General features: G+C 31.9%; 1 protein-coding gene across 3 annotated transcripts in view; it reads left to right on the top strand.

Moving 5' to 3' along the window:
• Positions 1-6,808: 6,808 nt before the first annotated feature.
• Positions 6,809-23,205, top strand: part of LOC127698555 (protein PALS1-like) — a 41,139-nt gene continuing 24,742 nt past the window's right edge. Inside the window, exons 1-2 of one of the 3 annotated variants that reach the window (XM_052202057.1) lie at positions 6,809-6,859; positions 9,521-9,584. The gene's annotated coding sequence lies outside the window, so the exon portion shown is untranslated. Of the gene's footprint in view, positions 6,908-9,520; positions 9,585-21,420; positions 21,445-23,205 lie in introns of those variants that run through there. The other 2 variants (XM_052202058.1, XM_052202059.1) reach the window with 2 other exon arrangements.

Below are 23,205 nucleotides of genomic sequence, written 5' to 3'. Positions count from 1 at the left end.
TGTTTGATGTGAGCCAAGACTCCGTGTTGAAGACCGTACTTTGACCTATAATGGTTTACTTTTAGATATAAATTTTGACTTGGATGGAGAGTTGTCTCATTGGCACTCATACCACATTTTCTTATATCTATATATCAGTTTGTCCCCTGTGTCATGGTCCAGCAACTTTGAATTAACTAGCAATTTTCAATGTTAAGTTTTCTGCTTAAGTTAGTTTGATAGGATCTACTTGTGATAGTCAATGATATTTTGCATGAAGTCGCATTACTATCAATTAATATCAGTTTGCGACCCTATTTTGAGGCCCTGCCCCCTAGGCCATTGTTCAGTGACTTTCGATTGATTATCAATTTTCAATGATAAGTTTTCTGCTTAAGTTAGTTTGATAGGAACTACTTGCGTTAGATCAATGATATTTTCTATAAAGTTGCATTACTATCAGTACATATCAGTTTGACAACTATTTCAAGGCCCTGCCCCCTAGGTCATGGTCCAGTGACTTTCAATCATTTAACAATTTTCAATGTTAAGTTTTCTGATTAAGTTTGTTTGATAGGAACTACTTACAATAGACAATATTTTCTATAAAGTTGCATTGCTGTCTGTACATCTCAGTTTGTCAACCGTTTCAAGGCCCTGCCAATTATTGGTCCCCATTGCATCAGTCATGGTCAATTGACTTTGAAATTTTAGCTTAGTTTACATTTTTACGTTTGTGATTAGGTCAGTTTAAGGTGAACCACTAGTGGTAGGTAAATGATATATGGTATGCAGTTGTATAAGCATTGGCCCTGCCCCCTAAGTCATGGTCTATTGACTTTAAAAAAATTCTCATAGTTTACAAGTTAACATTGTGATTAGGTCAGTTTAAGATAACCACTAATGGTAAGTCATTGATATTTGGTATGCAGTTGTATTAGCATTTGCACATCTTATTTCTATGGAGATTATGTGGCCCAGTCCCCCTCTTCATTGCTTCATTGACCTTGAAACTTTTGCATATTATATAATTCATGACGGAGATAGATTTGTTTTCATTTAACCATGGGTTGGGCATTTATCGATTATTTTATCCCAAGTGATAGTTATTAAAGTTTGTGTTTAGATCAGTTAAAGGGAACCACATATGAAAAGTCAATGGAATTTTGTATGCAGTTGTATAAGAATTAGAATTTCATATTTCAATAGAATTATGAATGTTTGGATAGTTAATATGTTAAAGTATTGCCGTTTCAATTTTAACATTTGCATTATACTATCAAAATTATATAGGGGCGACACATATCTCTGTATCAACAGTTTGTTTTTATTTCTGGTACTTTTATTTTGGTTTCAGTTTCGTTATCATTAGAAAATTTTTACAAAATATGACCTTAAAGGGACTACAATAGGTTCTGAGGGTCATGAATAAGAGACTATGAAAGGAACATATAACATGAATTTTTTTAAACTAGTGAGTTATTCATTAGACCAAGAAGATTATATTTGAATCTTCATACCATTAACTCTGCAACAATTTCACTCTCTCTGATCAATTAAATTATTTCTGACAGTTGGAATTCAATTGATTCACTTGTCTCCATCCTCACTTAAAGTACATTATTTTAGTTCATGTATATTGATGCTTTAAATTTACAATGTTCTGAGGGTAACACATACAATGTTGATGTGTATTGTATTGTTGTACTTTTTTTAAAGTGTAATTCTATACTTTCTAGATTTATGATATGTTACAAATAAATATCATGGGTCAAGTGATCAGAGAATAGAGATATTTATATCTCGTTTGTATAAATTATGTAATTAATGACTGGTAAACATCTTACATTAGAAATGATGTGAATAAAACTAATTGTGTATTGCAGATTAAACAAAGGGAATGTGTAATAATAATTTTTCCATTTTGACTGTCAGCACTAATTCCAACATGTGATCCTATAGCAATAGATTTATTGATCAGGTCTTGAAATACCTATCTTGTTATTTAACTCAGTCTGAATTCTGATAATCAGACTGTGTAAGATTTCTACTTCTCTTCCTAAATTGTGCCAAATTTTATAACTTATAAAAGCCAAAAGAATCTTAGTCTCTTGGTTAAGAGGCCAATCAGAACTAACTGTTACGTTATAATTTAAAGAATGAATGTATATAGTAGGAAACTAATAGCTTTATCATAAGTGAGGTGAAGCAATGACATTAAACTTTTATTAGTGAATGTATCATCCAATACTCTGTCTTCTCCAATAGAAAAATTATGCCAAATGGATGTTGTGACCTAGTTTTCATGGTTGAATGATTACTGTTATCATTTGTCAAGATTGAAGTAAAGTTTTAGTTATCAGGTAGTTTGATGTGATGTGAACTTGAAACTTTAGTCACCAATACATCAGGAACTATTTCTGTGAACATGATATTAACTCTGAGTGAGTGTGACATATTTCATGATTGAATGATTACAGTCAAGGTTTTAAGTCAAATGTGATATAATATGAAGTTAATGGATATCAACATAAACATGTCGATGAAAATATATATAGTACAAGCTACAAATTTCAAAAATCTTTGTCAGAAAGACAGTTTGGCTTTAAATTTATGGTTCTGTGGTAACAGTTATAATACGTAAAAAGGGTTAACATGAATCACCAAAAATAATTAACATAACACCCTACACATTAAACATGAGTTTTTTGCAGTGTTTACTAAATACTTAAAAAACCTAATATTTCAGAAGGTATAAGACCTGGATGCTACATACTTTGTATATAAATGCCTTATGTTATGAAGTTTCCATCTGTCATATGTCCATTTATCCTTGACCTCATTTCCATGGTTCTTTGACAGCTTGAAAAAAAAGTTCAGATTTATGTAATGTTAATTTCTCTCTTGTTATGAGCAATAGGATGACTATATTTGGTATGTGCATACCTTGCAAGGTCTTCATACCTGTCAGACAGTTTTCACTTGACCTCAATCTCATTTCGTGGATCAGTGAACAAGGTTAATATAAATAAGAAGATGTGGTATGAGTGCCAATGAGACAACTATCCATCCAAGTCACAATGTGTAAAAAGTAATCAATTATAGGTCAAAGTACAGCCTTCAACATGGAGCCTTGGCTCACACCAAACAGCAAGCTATAAAGGGCCCCAAAAAGACTAGTGTAAAACAATTTAAACAGGAAAACCAACAGTCTAATCTATATAAAAAAACGAGAAACACTTATGAACCACAACAACAAACGACAACCACTGAACAACATGCTCCCGACTTAGGACAGGTGCATAATAATGCAGCAGGTTTAAACGTTTTTACGCGCCAACCTTTACCCTAACCTGAAACAGTGGTACATGTATAGCATTACAACATAAAAATGCACACAATAAAATATCAATTGAAATGGCTTAACTCGATCAAAAAGACAATAACAAAAACAAGTAAATATACACTGAACAAATAAGTATGATCTATGACACAATATAAATAAAAAAGATATTTCAATGTCAAAAAGACAACTTTAACCTAGGACAAAATGGCGTTAAATAAAGTAACGTACACAGGTAAATTTAAATATAATAATATTGTTGTTAGGAGTACAGAAACATATTTTACAAAATAAATTTGTTATTCATAGTGCGAGTACAGAAGTGAAAATTTTTTCGTCATACTAAATACTTATCAAAGGTGGTACATATAAAAAATATTAAGACCAGATATAACACAAAATAAATAACATTGAATTACAAATTGTGTCAACAGGTCAAATTAACACGAAAGTACGATTTGAGAGTACTCGCAGTTACTGAAAGCTAGTTAAAAGCCAAAATCAATTTATAATAAAAAATCATGCATCAGAGACTAAAATCAATTAAAACACATCCCAGGCAGGGATTTAGTGTTTTAACGCCATGAACAGTCAAAGAAGACATGACTTGTGCAATGCCAAAATAAAAGTAACGACAGGCAGTAGGATAGTTACTATTTAACCTTATAATAAATATGTATGATGTAATGTATAGATAAAACAATTTCTAAAAAGAAAATAAACGTGGATGAGAAGATATACATCCCAAAAAACCATTCGTAAAGAATACAAATTTAGTTATGTTTTAATTTGTTGATGACAAAATCAATGTCAGTGCCAATGAAAACAATATTCAAAGATCTTATTACAACATTAATAAGATAACCTTTACTAATAAGTTTGTTTAAAGGTTCGATAAGTTTACACGGATCACATAGTCATTTCCGCGCTTTTAGTACAATGTACAATATTACCGTAAAATTTAGGATGTGAAATACCATTTTTAATAAGTTTTCTACAGGTACAGCCAAATTTACTATCAAATCTTTGTATCTATGAAAGAATTTAGTAAATGTTTTAAGTAATTTATGGTAACGAAATCTCTGACTTAATAATTTACCAGTGATACATTGATTACGTTCATTTAAATCTATGACATCACTACACACACGGGCATAACGAACGAGTTGGGATATATAAACACCTTATGATAGAGCCAAAGGAACATCGCCGTCAAAAAAAGGAAAATTAACAATAGGGAATGAAAAATCGTCTCTTTTGTCGTAAATTTTTGTATGGAGTTTCCCTTTAGAAATTGAAATGTCTAAATCTAGAAAAGGACAACAACTGCTGTTTATGTTAGATTTATTTAAAGTAAGTTCCTTTGGGTAAATTTCAGTAGTATATTTAGAGAATTCTGGATTATTTAATGAAAAAATATCATCAAGATAACGTTAGGTATTGTTGAATGTGTGAACTAAATGTAACAATGACGTGTCTTTACTGATTTTGGCCATAAACTGTGATTCATAGCAATATAGGAATAAATTTGCTATTAAAGGGGTGCAATTAGTGCCCATAGGAATACCTACTACCTGTCGATACACTTTATCGCAGAAACGTACATGAGTTTATGTGTTCAAGTCCATATAATATCAGATACTATAAGCAATAGGTCTACTATATTGGATGTATGTAATGATAATAAGGTGTACATGTCCAACTGGAGGGTGTCATCTGACCTTGACCTCATTTTCATGGTTCATTGGACAATGTTAAGTTTTGGGATTTTGTCTATTTCTCAGATATTATAAACCATAAGTCAACTACCGGTATATTTTGTGTAAGGAAAGATTGTAGCGTGTACATGTCTGTCTGATAGGGTTCATATGACCTTGACCTCATTTTAATGGTTCATTGGTCAATTATAAGTTTTCATAATTTTGTCAGATTATCAGATACTTTTAGCAATAGGTCAATTACATTTGGTGTATGGAATGATTGTAAGGTGTACATGTCTATCTGGCAAGGTTCATATGACATTGACCTCATTATCATGCTTCATTGGTCAATGTTAAGATTTTGTGGTTTGATCTGTTTCTAGAGTACTATTAGCAATAGGACCACTATATCTGGTGTATGGAATGACTATAAGGTGTACATTTTGTACATGACTGTCTGGCATGGTTCATCAGACCGTGACCTCATTTTCATAGAATATTGATAATGTTAAGTTTATTTGATACTTGTAGTAAAACGTTCATATTACAAACTTTCAACATGCAATCAATGACAGGTAAAACAGGCGGGACATTTCAGTTTCAGCTCTCTTGTTTCTTTAATATATTATCCCTCTCCAGATGTTTTTCAGAGAATATAGAAATACTAGGATTTTTTGTTATGTTAATTTCTCTCTTATAATGAGTAATAGGATAACTATATTTGGTATGTGCATACCTTGCAAGGTCCTCATGCCTGTCAGACAGTTTTCACTTGACCTCGACCTCATTTCATGGATCAGTGAACAAGGTTAAGTTTTTGTGTTTAAGTCCATATCTCAGATACTATAAACAATAGGTCTACTATATTTGGTGTATGTAATGATTGTAAGGTGTACATGTCCCACTGGTAGGTGTCATCTGACCTTGACCCCATTTTCATGGTTCAGTAGTAAAAATTAAGTTTTTGTGTTTTGGTCTGTTTTCCTAAAACTGTATGCAATAGGTCAACTATATTTGGAGTATGGAAATATTTTACGATGTACATATCAGTCTGGTAGGTTATATTTGACCTTGACTTCATTTTCACAGTTCATTGCTTAATGTTAAATTTTGGTGTTTTGGTCTGTTTTTCTTAAACTTTAAGCAATAGGTCAACTATATTTGATGTTTTGAATGATTTTAATGTGTAAATGTCTGTCTGGCAGGGTTCATCTGACCTTGACCTCATTTTCATGGTTCATTGATCAATATAAAATTTTCATGGTTAGGTCTGTTTCTTTTATACTATAAGCAATAGGTCATCTTAAAGGTGAACATGTATCTCCAGCTTTGTTTATCTGACCTTAACCTCATTTTCTTGGATCGTAAATGTTAATGTGATACTTGTAGTGAAACTTAATTATATTTAGGACTATCAACATAAAATCAATGATCAGTATAGCAGGTGAGACATTTCAGCATTTACACTCTTGTTTTTTTATTTTTCGTTGGACAGATAAAATATGTGCAACGCAGTTGGCAATTGAACTCTGTTCTTTTATACAATTTTAAAAAAAATGTGAAAAGCAACTTGACATAGGGGAGATAATCCAAATTTTAAAAAAAGGTAAAATTACAAAAAAAAATAACAAATGGAATGTTTAGACAAGATAGCATCCAATAACTTATAATAAATATGTGCTTTATTTGTAAATTTTGGCAAACATTTTTTGTGACTTATTATATTTGAAACAATGATGTTTGTTTACATTTTCATTGGTGTAAGCGATCTAAATTGTGACCCAGATTACGAGCGGCCATCTTAAATAATTCACATAACTTTGGGTGATTAAAAAAGGTAATTTTCGTTAAATGTTATCGGATAATATTCTTGTTTTACATTCTGGTAAGATATATACTTTAAAACTCGACTGTTTATGATAGCTTATAAAGAACTGACTTCGCTTTGAAATTGGTATCGTACTTCTGTTATTGTCGCACCTGTGGAGTTGACTTCCGCACTATAAGTTAATTATCATCCTATTGTCTGCTTGTTTTGGTCAGTATGTTTAAATATTCAGGTTAAATGTTTGTTGATTCATATGCACATCGACTGCTGTTCATGATGTCTAGCTGTCTAAAATTGAAGTGATAAACCGGCGTCTGTAGACATAAGTCAATTTTTGCCTTGAAATTTATCATACATGGGAATACATATTTTGGACAATGTGGAAAGGTGACATGTTAAACAACTTGTTTTTCAAAATACCTTATTAGTTCAAAGAGTTTACAAATAGTGCTATCATGCACACAGATGATTTACCAGCCTACAGTGGAGATCACTTCTAACCTCTCATCAAATCTGTCAGAATCTGTCAGGAGAACTGTTCTAGGACAGTATGTAGAACTGTCATCCTGACACCTTTTAGACAGTTCTAGCTAGAACAGTTCTAACCTAGAACTGATTTGCTCAGTTCTACATAGAACTGATTTGGTCAGTTCTACCTAGAACTGATCCTGACAGTTCTACCCTAGAACAGTTTTAGACAGTTCTACCTAGAACTGACCAAATCTGACCAGTTCTACGACTAGGTCAGTTCTACGGCTAGAATTGATTTAGTCAGTTCTATCCATAGAACAGTTTTAAGAACTCTTTGTCTTAAATATAAATAAGTCAAAAGAATATAATACATGTATATATTAAAAAATTGCAGTGACGTCATTTAGAACTGTTCTACAATCCTGACAGGTTTGGTCAGTTCTAAGGCTAGAACAGTTTTAGACAGTTCTGCTGACAGTTCTACGGTTAGAACTGATTTAGTCAGTTCTGCTGACAGTTCTATGGTTAGAACTAATTTGGTCAGTTCTGCTGACAGTTCTACGACTAGAACTGATTTGGACAGTTCTACCTACATGTAGAACAATTTTAGACAGTTCTACCCTAGAACTGATCCTGACAGTTCTACCTAGAACTGATTTGGTCAGTTCTACCTAGAACTGATTCTGACAGTTCTACCTAGAACAGTTCTAGGGTAGAACTGTTCTAGGACAGCTTAGAACAGTTCTATCACAGATTATTCTGACAGTTCTTATGAGAGGTTAGAAGTGATCTCCACTGTAGGTGATGCTGCAAAAAATTCTGGTGAACTGATTTCCCGAGAACTAAAAAACTCATTGTCTGTACCCGAAAACTGACAGATAATACCTGAAAACTTTACTGTATATATGGTAATACTGCTTTTATAAATAATGAAGTTTTATAATTTTGAGATATATCATGTATATAGAGAATAATACATGGCGAAATCCGTATCATATGCCGTATCATCCCGAGATACCAATATCAGCCCGAGGGCCTTTAGGCCCGATGGATGATATTGGTCGAGGATGATACGGCATGTGATACGGATTTTGCCATGTTTTATACGCTTTATAATATATTTAAACAGGAGAGTATATATGAACTGGCACTGCTTTCTGATCCCTAGCACCTGGGTTACCTTCAGATTTACTTTTGTCTTGTTTTAAAAGCTTTAAAAGAACTGCTTAATTATTCATCCAAAGCACCTTGGTTACCTTACAATTTGCGTCCTGTTGTTCATAGAAATATTTTGTTTATTGTAGTTTTTTATGTTTTGTATGGTAACGTCAGTGACGTCACATGGCAAACAATGACATCATTCAATAAATAACGTCACGCCCTAATGACCGTTTCATTTAGGACCCATTGAGGAAAAATATTTCTTGAGAAGCTTGCATAAATTAAAACATGGACTTCATGTAAATTTAGTCGGAATCACTACTGTCATAAATGAGAAATTTGAGTAGGGGTGTGATAAAGGGTGCGCATCAAAGTTGAGCGATTAGGATTAAACAGCAGGCTATTTATCAAATATTCAAAACTACTGTATTTACTACTAAATATATGATAAATGTTATTTATACTCAGTAAAGGTACTATTTAACTTCATGAATTTGATATATATTTATATAGTAATACTGCTTTTATAAATAATTAAGTTTTTGATTTTGAGATATATGTCATTTATACTCAATAAAAAAACAATTTAACTTCATAAATTTTATTTGTGTGTCTTATGCAAAATTTATAACATATAGATAATTATTACATGTATCTATCTTTTGAATAATTATCAATAATAGCAGTATTACATACATACATGTAAACCTTATAAAATACAATTTTCTGCTAATATCTATCAGTTCTCGTGTTAAAATTGAACTTTTTTGAGTTCTCTGGAAATGGAAACAATTTGAGCAAGAGTTACTTCCCTTTTGTCGTCATGTTGGATGGGTTAGTGCGCTTATTCCCTCTTTAATCAGCCATATTCAACTTGTTATACTGACCTCTAGACTAATGAAAATGGTTTTTTCTGAACAAATTTAATTTCTTTATGCCTTGCTTAATTCATTACTATGATCTAGGGAGGATCTCGTATTAGATTTGCGTGTATTGCATAATTCAATATGGTATATATTCTTACTTTTTTTTTTTCAGTGTATCAAGTCAAGGTCTATTTCACTGCGAGTAAAAAGAAAGAAAGATCTCAACAATTTGAATGGTATGGTAACATATTTCTGTAGATTTTCACAGTGATTTTGTGCATGAATGATGATAAAATTTATTTACAAGTTCCCAATAATTTAGGCATGCCAATTTTATTGAAATATATCTTCAATATAAAAACAAGGAGATGCAGTATGATTGCCAATGAGACAACTATCTTAACTATCCACCACAGTTCAAATGAAGTGGATATAAGCAATTTAAGGCCCCAACACAAAAAAAGTGAAACTATTCAAACGAGAAAACTAATGGCCTAATTTATAATTAAACAATTTATAAAAACAAAATATGACAGACTTGAACCGACGACAACCATTGAGCTACAGGCTTCCGAATTCAGCTTATTCTATGTACCTGTATATGTGTATTAATTAGGGGAGATGGAAATATTGTACATCATTCAGGCAGTCTTCAAATAGCACAATAAAATCAGAAAATGAATCTAGAGGTTAACATTGTGTCTCGATTTATAGGGTCTATATACCATATATGTAAATATAGAAATAGCCCAAAATGTATTATTTAAATCATCCCAATACCTAAACATTTGTACAGGACTGATAGTATCCTCGGGGACTTAAGTCCACCAGCAGTAATATTGGCCCAGTGGTAATAAGCATCTTGATACCATACCAATTTCTGTGCATAGCATGTGTTTCTTGAAAAACCATTGTCAGGTCTGCTCATGACAAGTATTTTTGAAAAGTGTGGAAAATGATTACTTGTCATTTCAATGCACATATATGTATGTCATTATGTTGTATCTCCACTCATTGCATTCATTTTTGTCGAGCCTTCGACTTTAGTCGAAAAAGCGAGACATAGCGATCCTACATTCCGTCGGCGTCATCGTTGTTGTCGGCGGCGTCCACAAATATTCACTCTGTGGTTAAAGTTTTTGAAATTTTAATAACTTTCTTAAACTATCCTGGATTTCTACCAAACTTGGACAGAAGCTTGTTTATGATCATAAGATAGTATCCAGAAGTAAATATTGTAAAAATAAAATTCCATTTTTCCGTATTTTACTTATAAATGGACTTAGTTTTTCTGCCGGGAAATATTACATTCACTCTGTGGTTAAAGTTTTTAAAATTTTAATAACTTTCTTAAACTATCCTGGGTTTGTACCAAACTTGGACAGAAGCTTGTTTATGATCATAAGATATTATTCAGAAGTAAGTTTTGTAAAAAAATAAATCCATTTTTTCCTTATTTTACTTTTAAATGGACTTAGATTTTCGGCCAGGAAACAACACATTCACTCTGTGGTTAAAGTTTTTAAAATTTTAATAACTTTCTTATACTTTTTTGGATTTGTACCAAACTTGGACAGAAGCTTGTTTATGATCAAAAGCTAGTATCTAGAAGGAAATTTTGTAAAAAAATAAATCTATTTTTTCCTTATTTTACTTTTAAATGGACTTAGATTTTTTGCCAGGAAACAACACATTCACTCTGTGGTTAAAGTTTTTAAAATTTTGATAACTTTCTTATACTATTTTGGATTTGTATCAAACTTGGACAGAAGCTTGTTTATGATCAAATGCTAGTATCTAGAAGGAAATTTTGTTTTCTTCCAGATATAATTACATTCAGTCTGCAGTTAAAGTTTTTAAACATTTATTAGATTCATAAACTATCCTGGATTTTTACCAAACTTGGACTGAAGCTTCTTACAATCAAAAGATAGTATCAAGTGGAATATTTTTATTGATTTACTTCCTCATTTTTGTAGAGCCTGCCATTAACAGAAAAAGTAGGCGAGACACTTGGTTCCGCGGAACCCTTACAAATTTTTTTATGCCCCCGCCGTAGCAGAGGGGGCATTAGATTTTACCCTTGTCCGTCTGTACGTACGTATGTACTTCCCAAAGTTGGTTTCCGTTCTCTAACTTTAGTTTACCTCATCCAAATGTAATGAAACTTATACACAATGCTTATTACCACGAAATACAGATCAAGTTTAAATTTTGGTGGTGTCACTTTAACCGTTCTAGAGTTATGCCCCTTTACAAATGGAAAAGTTGCTGAGTTTTTCGTTTCCGTTCTCTTACTTAAGTTTGCATCAACCAAATGTTATGAAACTTATACACAATGCTTATTACCACAAAATACAGATCAAGTTAGAATTTTGGTGGCATCACTTTAACCATTCTAGAGTTATGCCCCTGGACAAATGGAAAAGTTGCTGAATTTTTGTTTCCATTCTCTAACTTAAGTTAGCCTCAACCAAAAGTTCTGAAACTTATACACAATGCTTATTACCACAAAATACAGATCAAGTTTGAATTTTGGTGGTGTCACATTAACCGTTCTAGAGTCATGTCCCTTTACAAATGGAAAAGTTGCTGAATTTTTCGTTTCCGTTCTCTAACTTAAGTTTGCCTCAACCAAATTTTATGAAACTTATGTAAGACACCCACTTACTGTTTGCTTATACTTTATATTTTAATGCCCCCACCGTGACGGAGGGGGCATTAAGTTTTACCCTTGTCCCTCTGTACGTACATCCCAAAATATAGTTTTCCTCAACCAAATTTTATAAAATTTATACACAATGCTTATTACCACCAAACATAGATCGAGTTTGAATTTGGATGGCGTCTGACACTTTCACCATTCTCGATGTAATAAATATAAAAATAAGAAGATGTGTTCAGGGATTACCACAACCTATTTAAGGATGGCGGTGAGCCACGCTTAAATTTCTAGCACCACGTTAAAATTCCCAGCGCCACGCTTATTTTATTGTCCGCCACACTTGAAAATTCAATAGATTGAAGTTAGATTTCAGATATCCCTAATCCAAATATCATGTCAGTGGCAATTAAGAAGTCGAATTATTGTTAATTGCCTCAAGGGATGTACACTGACAGTGATTATATTATTTACATGGTCTCGCGTGGTTGAACAAGGTAACAACCAATGACAGATCATGACACAGTTTCTTCAATTTGTAAAGTAAAACTTGTTTGCAAACTAGTTATTTTATAAATGCATATGTTTGACTATACCTTAAATGGAATGTTTATATTCTAACTAGATTAATTAAAGCAGTAATCCAGAAAACAAATGGATTCCCTGACCACATGGTCGTTTTGTTGACAACAATGTCACATGATCTCTTAGGCGGGAAAATACTGGGGAATACCTAAATAACAGACAAACATTGTTTGGTTATTTTTAGACAGTTAGATCTGGGATAGGAGTTTCCTTATCTTAAAATTCATTTAAAGTAAGAAAAGAGTAAAACTGGATATATAATTCCTTTACATAATTGTATTGGAAAATAGGGGAGTTAATTTAATAAAATTCTACATAACACATATGATTTTATAAACTGCTAGATAGGCTTAATTTGGTTGAAATGACTGAAATTCTGTGACTGAATATTTTTTTTTATTATTAATTTCTTTTTCTTTTTAGACCTTTTTACCATGTGGTTTTCCATAAGACAATTTAGATAAAATTGGTCAGAATATTCCTGCAATCTGGGAAGCCACATCAGGTGTTTACTCTCCCTGTTTAATATGTTCCTACAAGTGTGGTGACCACTAATAGGACCAACTACAAAATCTGTGTGAGACCCCCTTTCCAAATTAGCTATATATATATGACAAATACATGTAAGGCATATAATTAATAATTCATGCACAAGGAATCGATTCGACAACGCAACACAAAATCTCTGATTTGATGAACTTTCTCCCCCACCCTTGATTTTCATTCTGTGGTGAACCCTGGTGTTTGATTACCAATGAGACAACTCTCCACTAGAGACCAAATGACATAAAAGTTAACAACTATAGGTCACTGTACGGCCTTCAACAATGAGCAAAACCCATACTGCAAAGTCAGCTATAAAAGGTCCCTAAATGACAAATGTAAAACAATTCAAATGAGAAAACTAAAGACCTGATTTATGTATAAAACAATGAACGAAAAACAAATGTGATATACAGTAACAAACGACAACCACTGAATTACAAGCTCCTGACTTGGGACAGGCACATACAGAACGTGGCGGGGTTAAACTAGTTTTTTAGTGCCAAACCCTCCCCCTAATCTGGAATAGTGATGTAATAGTACAACATAAGAACAAACTATAAAAATTAGTTGAAAAAGGCTGAACTCATCAGATCGATACAAAGCAGAAAGACATCTAACAATAACACAGAATGGACACGGCAGGGTATTTATACATCCCCACAACAACAAAAAAACATTAAGTACAGATCTGAGAGTACTCGCAGTTACTGACCGCTAGTTCAAAGCCAATAACTACTGGTAATAAAAAAATTCGTAAGGGTTCCGCGGAACCCAGTGTCTCGCCTACTTTTGGTGTTAATCGCAGGCTCAACAAAAATGAGGAAAAAAATTAATAAAAATATTCCCCTCTATACTATGTTTTGATTGTAAGCAGCTTCTGTCCAAGTTTGGTAAAAATCCAGGATAATTTATGAATCTAATATATGTTTTAAAAACTTAAACTGCAGAATGTATGTAATGTTGACTGGAAGAAAAACTAAGTCCATTTATAAGTAAAATACGGAAAAAATGGAACAAAATTTTATCAAAATTTCCTTCTAGATACTAGTTTTTGATCATAAACAAGCTTCTGTCCAAGTGTGGTAGAAATCCAGGATAGTTTAAGAAAGTTATTAAAATTTCAAAAACTTTAACCATAGAGTGAATGTAATGTTTCCTGGCAGAAAAACTAAGTCCATTTATAAGTAAAATACGGAAAAATGGAATTTTTTTTTAACAAAATTTACTTCTGGATACTATCTTATGATCATAAACAAGCTTCTTTCCAAGTTTGGTATAAATCCAGGATAGTTTAAGAAAGTTATTAAAATTTCAAAAACTTTAACCACAGAGTGAATGTAATGTTTCCTGGCAGAAAAACTAAGTCCATTTATAAGTAAAATACGGAAAAATGGAATTTTTTTTTATACAAAATTTACATCTGGATACTATCTTACGATCATAAACAAGCTTCTTTCCAAGTTTGGTAGAAATCCAGGATAGTTTAAGAAAGTTATTAAAATTTTAAAAACTTTAACCACAGAGTGAATGTAATGTTAACTGGCAGAAAAACTAAGTCCACTTATAAGTAAAATACGGAAAAAATGGAATTTTTTTTTTACAAAATTTACTTTTGAATATAATCTTATGATCATAAACAAGCTTCTGTCCAAGTTTGGTAGAAATCCAGGATAGTTTAAGAAAGTTATTAAAATTTCAAAAACTTTAACCACAGAGTGAATGTAATGTTTCCTGGCAGAAAAACTAAGTCCATTTATAAGTAAAATACGGAAAAATGGAATTTTTTTTTAACAAAATTTACTTCTGGATACTATCTTATGATCATAAACAAGCTTCTTTCCAAGTTTGGTATAAATCCAGGATAGTTTAAGAAAGTTATTAAAATTTCAAAAACTTTAACCACAGAGTGAATGTAATGTTTCCTGGCAGAAAAACTAAGTCCATTTATAAGTAAAATACGGAAAAATGGAATTTTTTTTTATACAAAATTTACATCTGGATACTATCTTACGATCATAAACAAGCTTCTTTCCAAGTTTGGTAGAAATCCAGGATAGTTTAAGAAAGTTATTAAAATTTTAAAAACTTTAACCACAGAGTGAATGTAATGTTAACTGGCAGAAAAACTAAGTCCACTTATAAGTAAAATACGGAAAAAATGGAATTTTTTTTTTACAAAATTTACTTTTGAATATAATCTTATGATCATAAACAAGCTTCTGTCCAAGTTTGGTAGAAATCCAGGATAGTTTAAGAAAGTTATTAAAATTTCAAAAACTTTAACCACAGAGTGAATATTTGTGGACGCCGCCGACGACGACGACGACGCCGACGCCGACGGAATGTAGGATCACTATGTCTCGCTTTTTCGACAAAAGTCGAAGGCTCGACAAAAATCATATGTCCCTTTTTAAATTGAAAAATTGCTAAATTTGCTGTATATTTTCAAGCAGGGGCAATTTGTGTCCCATAGAAACAGTCCATTTATTTTTCAGTATGCTTAATGAACTTGAAATTTTTGTCACTTTTCTCAAATGCTGATGAACAGAAATGACTTGATAATTGGTCTCATGGTAGTGTTTTTGCTTGGAGTGTGGGAGCACTTGGATTTGGCCAGGTCAAACCAAAGACTTGAAAATTGGTATTTGCTGCTTCTCTGCTGAGCACACATTAATTTGAATTTAGAACAAAGACTGGTTGGCTTGGAGTCAGGATAATCTATCCGTTTTAGAATGACATGTCTTACTGCTAACTGTTACCTTGTGAACCAGCACATAAAAAAATCCAATTCCATTTGTCTGTCCAGTACAAAGCAAGTTCTATGTATTCATATCACATTATCATGTTTTCGTTCTGAATATGCGTTTAATTTTCAACATGTTCAACTGAACGTTAAAGCCATCTATTCATCGCCATATTTAGTCAGCAACTTGGCAATGATGAGTTGTAACATGTGAGCGCTTTTCTGATCTGACAGACACCTGCTTCCTGTTTTCTGATCCTTTTAATTACTAGTGGGGTATGCTTAGCAAAACAATGTGTGAAATCTTGATTTCAATAGGTCTACAGCTGCCTTCCAATCTATCACTTGCCCACATCAAGAATGCTTGGTGTGAAAAGTTAGCTACTAATACAACAGCTCCCAATAGATGTTAACATAACAGGAGAAAAGGGTAATGAAAGGGATATTTGGAGACACTTTATAACAATAAAATATTTCCTGTCTATTCAATAATATCTTCTAAAAGAAGGAAATTGAAAGTTAAAAGGACCGATCTACTCTTTCAAACCAAAAAATACTTTATGATGCATATATATATTTAACCTTTATATCTGCATACAGGACAAATCGCTTTGGCGTTCAAGCACCTAAATGAAACCAAAATATATTCAAATAGAAATTCTATACTATTATAGATTAGAAGACAAAAACAAAACCACTGCCAAATACAATGATGGGTACACTTTACAGGGATAAAACAGTTTTATCTTCAATTTAAATATTTGTACTAATAAATCACTGTTTATGTAGAAATTAAAATAAAAATGTAAAAGAGAACATTTAAAATGACTTACATTTATATTGACTTTAAGACTTTCGTAAATTCATTACGAACAGTAATTGACCAGGTAGGAAGTGGTTATTTATAGGGATGTCAACTTTGTGAAGATTTACTAATCGAGTACTCGTTAGATTTACCGAGCGATACTCGAGTACTTGCTCAGAAAAACATCTACAAAATGGAAACACAAAATTATACCCATCTTACATATTGTGGGTCGTTGTCTTATGGACGTAAAACCCTCAACATTATTACCTGGACTATAGAAAAGTCCCAGGAATTTTATACCATAATTAAAAGCTCATTTACTACATGTACTAATTATGTAAACTGACAATTATCTAATAAATTAATTGTTAAACATCTATAGAAAAATGTTTACTCAAACAACAGCATTTGCGAATCGTAAAAAAACACATTTAATGATCAGCAAAGGGTGATGATTAGAACTTACTTATGCTTTTTACCATTCACTGAGAGTCGACACAGGGTGCAACGAATTTGTTCTTATTTAGATCTTTTCAACTTTTTCTTGGACGAGTCTATTTCTCGACTTTGTTACGTAAGTAACAGTCCTGCTGATGAAAATATTTGCTCTGATGGTACAGAGGTGGTGGAATGATTAAGAGACGCTAAGCTAAAAATGTAAGTCTTGGAAAGGTGCTCTTGTTCATAGCCTGCATCTGTTCAAGGGAATTTTAAATTACAATGAAACGCAAACATGCGAAGCGTTTTTATACGACCGCAAAAATTTTTGCGGTCGTATATTGGTATGACGTTGGCGTCGTCGTCGTCCGAAGACACATTGGTTTTCGCACTCTAACTTTAGTTTAAGTGAATGGATCTCTATGAGATTTTACCATAAGGTTCAATACCACAAAAGGAAGGTTGGGATTGATTTTAAGGGTTTTGGTACCAACATTTAAGGAATTAGGGGCCAAAAAGGGGCCAAAAATAAGCATTTTTGTAACTTCCAGACATAACTTGTGTGTAAGTGTATGGATCTTTCTGAAATTGTACTACAAGGTTCCATATCACAAAGGGAAATCAGAAATTGAGTTTGGGGGTAATTGCCCAAAACGTTTAGAAAAAAGGGGCCAAAAATAAGCATTTTTCTAGTTTCCAGACAATTGTGTGTTAGTGTATGGATCTCTCTGACATTGTACCACAAGGTTCCATATCACATAGGGAATGGTGGGATTGATTTTGGGGGTAATTGCCTCAAAATTTTAGGAATTAGGGGCCTAAAAGGGGCAAAAAACAAGCATTTTTCTAGTTTCAGGACAATAACTTGTGTGTAAGTGTATGGATCTTTCTGAAATTGTACTACAAGGTTCCATATCACAAAGGGAAAGCTGGGTTTGAGTTTGGGGGTAATTGCCCTAAAAGTTTAGGAATTTGGGGCCAAAAAGGGGCCAAAAAACACATTTTTCTAGTTTCCAGACAATAACTTGTGTTCAAGTGTATGGATCTCTCTGAAATTTTTTTACTTTTTTTTCTTTTTTTTTTTTTTTTTTTCTTTTAAAATTTTCCATTTTAAGTTGGTTATTTCTGATTTATATTTAAAAGCAAATAATAATGATATGGTAGGAGATACACACCAAACAGGATGTGTAAATTATTATATAATAAGTATTGTGCAATAGCAAGAAATTTTCAACTGCACAGTATTGCACAATAGCAAGAAATCTTCAATTGCACAGTATTGCCCAATAGCAAGAAATCTTCAATTGCACAGTATTGCGCAATAGCAAGAAATATCCAATAGCACAATATTGCGCAATAGCAAGAAATTGTCAATTGTACAGTATTACGCAATAGCAAGAAATATTCAATTGCACAGTATTGTGCAAAAAAAGATACTTCGTATAAATTGCTTATTTCTTGACCAATTTCAATAGGGTTTTTTGGCCCCGTTTTTAAATTGGTCCACATTGAGGTCCAAAGGGTCCAAAATTAAACTTTGTTTGATTTCATCAAAAATTGAATTATTGGGGTTCTTTGATATGCTGAATCTAACCGTGTATTTAGATTCTTAATTTTTGGTTCCATTTTCAAATTGGTCTACATTAAGGTCCAAAGGTTCCAAAATTAAACTTAGTTTGATTTTAACAAAAATTGAATTCTTAGGGTTCTTTGATATACTGAATCTAAACATGTATTTATTTAGATTTTTGATTATGGGCCCAGTTTTCAAGTTGGTCCAAATCGGGGTCCAAAATTAAACTTTGTTTGATTTCAACAAAAATTGAATATATGGGGTTCTTTGATATGCTGAATCTAACCATGTATTTAGATTTTTGATTTTTGGGCCCCTTTATCAACTTTGTTCACATTGAGGTCAAAAGGGTCCAAAATTAAACTTTGTTTGATTTCATCAAAAATTGAATTCTTGGGGTTCTTTGATATGCTGAATCTAACCATGTATTTAGATTTTGGATATTGGACCATAATAGGTGAATGTCCAATTTAAAATTTTTAAGTTCTTAGACCACATTCATTCTGTGTCAGAAACCTATGCTGTGTCAAATATTTAATCACAATCCAAATTCAGAGCTGTATCAAGCTTGAATGTTGTGTCCATACTTGCCCCAACTGTTCAGGGTTCGACCTCTGCGGTCGTATCAAGCTGCGCCCTGCGGAGCATTTTATTTAATTTTGATTAATTTTGATTTATGTTTAATTGCCAGGGAAGCGCTCTTAATAAAAATATTTTTTCTTTAAGAAGGCAACAACATTCTAACAGAAACCGATTAGTCGAGTATCATTTTGGTATTCGATACTCGGTACTACCGAGCGATACTCGAGTACTCGTTGACATCCCTAGTTATTTATAATTATGTCCCCTCGAAATTTCAATTGGTCAGTATTTCCCGGTATTTACTGCCAGCATATCAATACTTGTAAAACTGTATTGACTGGGGTTCTTTCCAACACAAATTCAGATTGTGCTCTCTAACTTTAATTAATTCCCATTCTCCAACTTTAAAACTCCTTAGATCTTGGGGATTATTTAATGGTGAATCAGTAAAACATCTTTCCATTGTGGGTATAAGCTAAGTTTGAATGGAATAATCCTGATTTTGAAATAGCATTACAGTTTACTCATTTAATCAAACAGGCCTCTGTGATGGCTAACATCACTATTCTGTAGTCATTCCAAGTTTCATTAATGAACTCCAATTAGAGTTTAAAAGTTTAGGAGTATAAACAATTTTTGAACAGATGTACAGGGGTGGCTTATTTGAATTAAGTTTTTGTCCACAACTTTTGATGCTTTATTCTGTGTATTTCATCCCCAACTCCAAAGGGTTTTTAAGTTGGAGAGCAGAATTTATTTTTGTACATATGCACTGGGGTAGCTAAGTTGAACTAAGTTTTTGATCATGAATTTCAGTGTCCTCTTTTCTGCTTCTTGCGCAACACACCTGGTATAAGTGATAAATCTTGCCAAGTTTCATCACTGAACTCCAAGAGGTTTTAAAGCTAGAGAGCTGTAAACAATTTGTATTGGACTGACAGAAAAGATGATTACTTAAGGAATCAATAAGCCCTTTATAATTGAAAGCATTTCAATGTACATGTATTGGTAAATAGAGTTAATCAGACTTATTCATTTTTTTTTTTTTTAAAGATTGGTTTTTATTGAGTTGTGTTTCTGTCTGTTGTCAGTCCAAGAAGTATTAGTTATGACAAAATATAGATCCAATTGATTTTTACCAGTTATACCTTCATTCATGAATACTTTGTTTTCAGTTCTTTCAACCCAAAATCATCTTGAGAAGCTACATTTAAAATGATCTTTTATACAACAGAAAATGAACCTATTGTTCCCTTGTCACTGATGATATATTGTGTATTTCTAATACATTGTGTTGTTACAGAAAAAAATGTATTCTAACAAGATAAGTTGTTAGCAAGAATATATATATAGATTCTACCACTGCATCCAGTCTGTTAGGATGTTTTCCCTTCAAGACAGTTAAATTTTCGAATTTAAAACTTGTGGCTAGCCAAGCATCTTAAATATTCAAAGGTAGTGGATTCTGTTTCTTTAAATGATTATTTGACAATATGAATGCAAACTACCGTTCTTTTTCATTGATCTGCAAAAAGGTCTTGTTCTTTCCATACAACATCACTGGGCATAGTCACCTTTTGTTGTAACATTGCAATCGCAAATCACAGGAAAGCAAGAAAATTTGAAGTCATATTAACCAATGAAGAACTGAAATCAAGCAAATCACCCATTGAAAATCAAAGAAAACAATCATCCTGTTGGGGAATGGAATCAGCTATTAAAGAATTAGAGAAATCTGTATAAATCACATCCAAAACCTTTTTTTTTCATTTGGAAATTTTTGTAGTGAGTCATGTACAGCTAGATAATTTTTGTGTTTAAATGTCTGATGATTTATATATTTTAAGCTTAGATTATTACTATTATACTGTAAAGCACAACATTGTAGTGGTATTTAAATGTTTTAAGATGTAACAGTCAGATAAGGTAAAGCATTGTTTATATGCCATATGGGGGATCACTATCAAAACAATTCTGACCTTTGAAACATTACTCAATAGATATATATAGGCTGATGCAAAATAGATTATCTTTTGTAAACAAGGAAAAAAAATCATAATAACATTGGACAGCACATGTTTAAAGAATTTAAAAAAAATTGAAGTGCAATTGTTTTTAGGGTTGGTTCAAATACAATATTAGATTTTTTCGTTCAAAAGGTATGTCTTTATTAACTATTTGAAGAAATGAAATGATTTGCTTATCAATTTATTATTTTTCTATATTTTCAATCATTTATGTAAGTTTTATTATGGTTAAAGTGAACTTTGTATTAAAAGAATAACATGTAATTTATCTTCTTTGTTTTGCAATTGTTGTAAATTGCTACTTTGTGAAAAAGAGAGATAAAAAATCTTAATAAACTTGTTAAAGTCGAATGTGGTTTGTCACTTATGAAAATAAACAATTTTTTACATAGATGAATGTATACATGGTATACAACAACTTTTGATAACATAATAAATGTGGGAAAATAACATGATTAACTATCTTAATTGTTACCTGATAATCGTAATTGCATTAGAAAGTAGGAGGTTAACTTGTCTGAATATATTGTGTTGGAGATTTAGGACTTTTTATCATGTATGTGGCATTAACAGGAAAGAGGGGTGAGTGTTGAATTGAGTCATTATGTATTGTGTGTTTTGTCAATGTCAGATTTATCATGACACATTCAATCAAATTGTTTCTCCAATAATTTTATCTCCAAGGCAACCAACCAACTTTACATTCTTTTACTTGACCTTTTTGTCCATAATGGTATGATTCAGACTATACATTTAAGGTCATAGATATTAAAATGTGACAATGTGATTTAATGTTTCCTCATATTGTTGTAAGATCCTAGATTTAATAAGCAGCATCTTGAAGTTTAATAATTACATTGGTAGGGCTCAATTCAAACAAGTTAGAAGGCTCCTTATCAATAGAGCATATGGATTTTTCGTATGAGGTCAGTTCAGAATTCAAGTATGATAGGGATTGTAAAATTAAAATATTAATAATATAAAGTATAGATATGGGAAAGTTATTGTTGGTAATTCAGAGGTTAAGTCATCTTGTAATAACTTCTTTAAAGGGTAAACAAAAAGTACATTATCTTTGCAATATGGGATTTTTGTATTTAGAATCAGATATTCTTCTTTCAATTCTTCATGTTTTCCATTCTTATTAATATAATAGTATATTTGTCTTTTTTTCTGTTTCTGTACAAAGATATACAATTAAATATTAGACATAGATAGAAATAGTAATTAAATGTACCTAAAATATGGCATCACCTGTTTGTATGACAATGTTAGGTAAATATGTTTTTTGTTACACATGTACAGGTGTTATATGACAGGAAAACATTGGGGAAAAAAGTTACATGCATGATATCAATATTTAATAAATGATCACAAGGTTATATAAACAATGCAGAAATGAAAGTAAAACTAGTGCTTACAAACCCAGAATAATTTCATGTGAAACTAAATATTAAACTAAATACCATTAAGTCATTTATATTGTATACTATTGAAATATATTTGAGTAAAAAAGGTGTGTTTAAATAGGGTTATTAACAGGTCAGCGGATACAATTATTTACCAAGAAGTGACTAACCGAAGACCTGTTTAGTAGGTATTATGAAGAAAATAAAAACAGATACAAATGACTAGATATGATTGTATGTGTTTAACTTGTAACAGTAAACTTGTGGCAGTGATTGTTTCGATGAGAAACTGCCCCCAGCACATGTTCATAATGACATTACCTACCAAATAAGTATCTCTTTATGGTGGTTTTAAACTGTGTCAATTATGGGATTTTTATTACAGTGTTGGATTTCTCCATACAATAATTGTTTTATAGTCATCCATCTTATGTTCTAAGTTATTATGAATAGTGTTACATGAAAATTTAATTTATTGTCACCT

This window comes from Mytilus californianus, unplaced genomic scaffold (assembly GCF_021869535.1).
Source record: "Mytilus californianus isolate M0D057914Y unplaced genomic scaffold, xbMytCali1.0.p SCAF_4, whole genome shotgun sequence".
NCBI classification, from domain to species: Eukaryota; Metazoa; Mollusca; class Bivalvia; order Mytilida; family Mytilidae; genus Mytilus; species Mytilus californianus.
This window is presented reverse-complemented; position numbering and strand designations above follow the sequence as displayed.